Here is a 3,104-nt window from a genome sequence, read left to right as displayed (position 1 = left end):
AGTTATTATAGTATTAAAAGTATGCATATACTTATTTATACAGCATTTATATTATAGTAAAAAAAATCACGAATTTAATAATAAATTATCGAAATATTTAGATTAATAATAAAAAATTTTTATTAATTGTCGATATAATGTTATTGTTCTTTAATTATCCCCGGGATCTCTTGATGGTCACGAAAATTTGCTCCGGGCCGATGGTCTTTAATATAGTATCTCGCACCGACGAGATTTTTAATTAATTATTATTAATTAAAATATTATAAATTAATTGAATTAATTATTATATATTAGTTATTATCTTTGGTACAATATATATTTTATTATATTTTTCAAAATTTGTTAAAATATAAAATTGTAGAATATAATTTAATTATGTGTTCATAGATTCACAATATTTTAAAAATTACATAAAAAGTTTAAAATATATAAAGATCGAATAAATACTAAATTCAGATTGTTCAGCTTTTATTGGATATAATTGATACTAGACTTTAAATAAACATGAAAATGTTCTCAATAATTAAATATGTATATATTTTCAATTTGATCCATTATTTTTTTTTATTAAGAATACAAAATATGACGCGAATGACGGAATTCAGCAAAAGTAACGAAAAGTAGGACATCAACCTTTTATTAAAATATTGTGTATACTGCGCGGATTTTGTGTAATATAAAATTATTACAAATAATCACTAATAATCACTTATTATAATACAATTGAACTAAGATATTCAGCTGTGCATAATGCATAATGCATGTAAGAAATAAAGCAAAAACCGTGTGTACACTGCGCGGATTTTGTGTAATATAAAATTATTACAAATAATCACTAATAATCACTTATTATAATACAATTGAACTAAGATATTCAGCTGTGCATAATGCATAATGCATGTAAGAAATAAAGCAAAAACCGTGCAAAAATACAAAGAATATATTATTTTACTTATTTAGTAATATGCGCGTTAATATTTCGGCGGTTAGACGGTTGACGCGCGGCTTTGAGACTTTGGGAGTTTGTTTTGCCGCGGAAGGAAGGGTAGACGACGCGTCATGATTACGCACAATTACCGCGCAGTCATTCCACTACCGAGATTCATGCAAGTAGATAGCCGTGCCGCTCTTCTTCGCGTTTCTCTTTGAAACGTACTTACAAATACTAGGTAATACAAAATGCCGTACTTTTAAAAAATTCTTATTTAAAATATTAAATAAGAAATAAGACAGAAAAAGTTTTTTAAAATAATTTAAATACAATTTATCTGTTATTCCTTTCCCGGAATATGAATGCAAAATAAGACATAAATAACAATTAAATAAAATCAAAGTAACAAAAAGTCACAATGCATCAATCTTTTGTTAAAAGTATTGCGTACATGTATGTATATTGCGCGGATTTCGTGTAACAATAAATTAATACAAACTAATAATTGCTTATTGTAACACAATTTGAAATATCTAAAAGATGAATTGTGTGCATAACGAATGTAAGAAGTAAGACAAAAGACGTGCAATAAAGCCTATTAATCGGAGAATAAAAATGTAACAAATGAATTATTTTACTTATTTTGTAATACGCATTAATATTTTTACAATAAGATGATCGGCGCGCGGCCTTGAGGTTTGTTTTGGCGCGAAAGGGCAGGCGGCATTGGGTGGCACGGAGAGGCGCGGAGTGGCACGGGATGGCGCGGCGCGTCACGTTAATGCGAAGTTACTGCGTAGTCATTTCTTTACCGAGGCTCGTACAGGTAGGTAGCTGTGCCGCGTGCCGCTCTTCTTCACTTTTCTTTTTGAAACGTTATCGCGAAGAATGCTAAATATAATACGTAGTATTTTATGAATACTCACAGAATACACGATTATTAACTTGCATGATTAATTATTTATAAAAGAATCGACCTAACAATGATAGTCTATCATGGAACACATATATTTCGTACGATTTATTCGTTTGCAATCAAAACGCGATGGAAAAGAACTTATTACCATTTCGCGATAATTATGGACCACAATTATTTTATTTTTGTTTAACATAAAATTTTTCTCTTGCTTGAGTAATTCTTGATTATATTTCGAACGGTATTACAAAAATTATAAAAAAGCAATGTTAATAAATATTCTCTAAATATAAATAACACAATTTATGCGATTTTTACTTTCACAATTAATATATTTTTCGTAATTAATAATTTAATTAATTTTTCGTTTTCGTTCATCTTTTGTGATATAATAACAAATTAAGCGTAACTTTGGAACTATTTATCGATAATAAAAGACACATTCCTCTTTTTTTATTAATGTATAGCTCATTTTATTGATTTTGTTATCTTACAGACATCGTAATAAGAGATTTAGCCCTTTCATTTTTAAAAATTAACCGACAATTGAACAGTAATATAAATAATAGTATATTATATTTTTTTCAGATGATCTTCCTCTCACGGGTACGACCTCGACGTAATGAAAGAACTCAATACTCAGAGAATATATATGAAAAAAACGGTTTTTTTGTTAAATATCTAAACATTTTCAGATCTATTTGAATATCTAGGTAAATTTTTAGATATTTGAGTAAAATCGTTTTCTTCATGTAAAAATCCAACGATGGAAACCCTCGCCGATTAAATTGAAAACGAACCGCAGTTCGTCGCGTCGCGCGTTTGCTTCGAGAGTGTCGTTGAAGTTATCGGACTAATAGACTTTTTATAAAATCCATTTGATGGAATTCTAGTTCGACGTGAAAGACTTTTCTAAATAATTAGTCCGCGCGCGATTATAATGTATTATTCGCGAATGTTTTATGTGAGTGTCCTATGCGAGAAGATATCAACCCAATTCTGAGAGGAGGAAGAGGTCTGGGAGAGACATCGGGCAGCCGGCGGAGCAGCCTTGCGGTAAATATCATTTTTTGCTTATGTAAAATCAGTATCTTTTTTTTGTTTATTCTTGAGTTACTTTATTTTACAATGACTTAAAAATGATGATTAGAAAAAAAGAATTATTTTAAAATTATTTTGAAATTTTATAAATATGATTTTCAAAATCTTTTTTAGAAAATGTTCGAGAAAAAATGTTTCATATATAATTATATA

Source organism: Atta colombica, unplaced genomic scaffold (assembly GCF_001594045.1).
Source record: "Atta colombica isolate Treedump-2 unplaced genomic scaffold, Acol1.0 scaffold111, whole genome shotgun sequence".
Classification (NCBI taxonomy): domain Eukaryota; kingdom Metazoa; phylum Arthropoda; class Insecta; order Hymenoptera; family Formicidae; genus Atta; species Atta colombica.
This window is presented reverse-complemented; position numbering follows the sequence as displayed.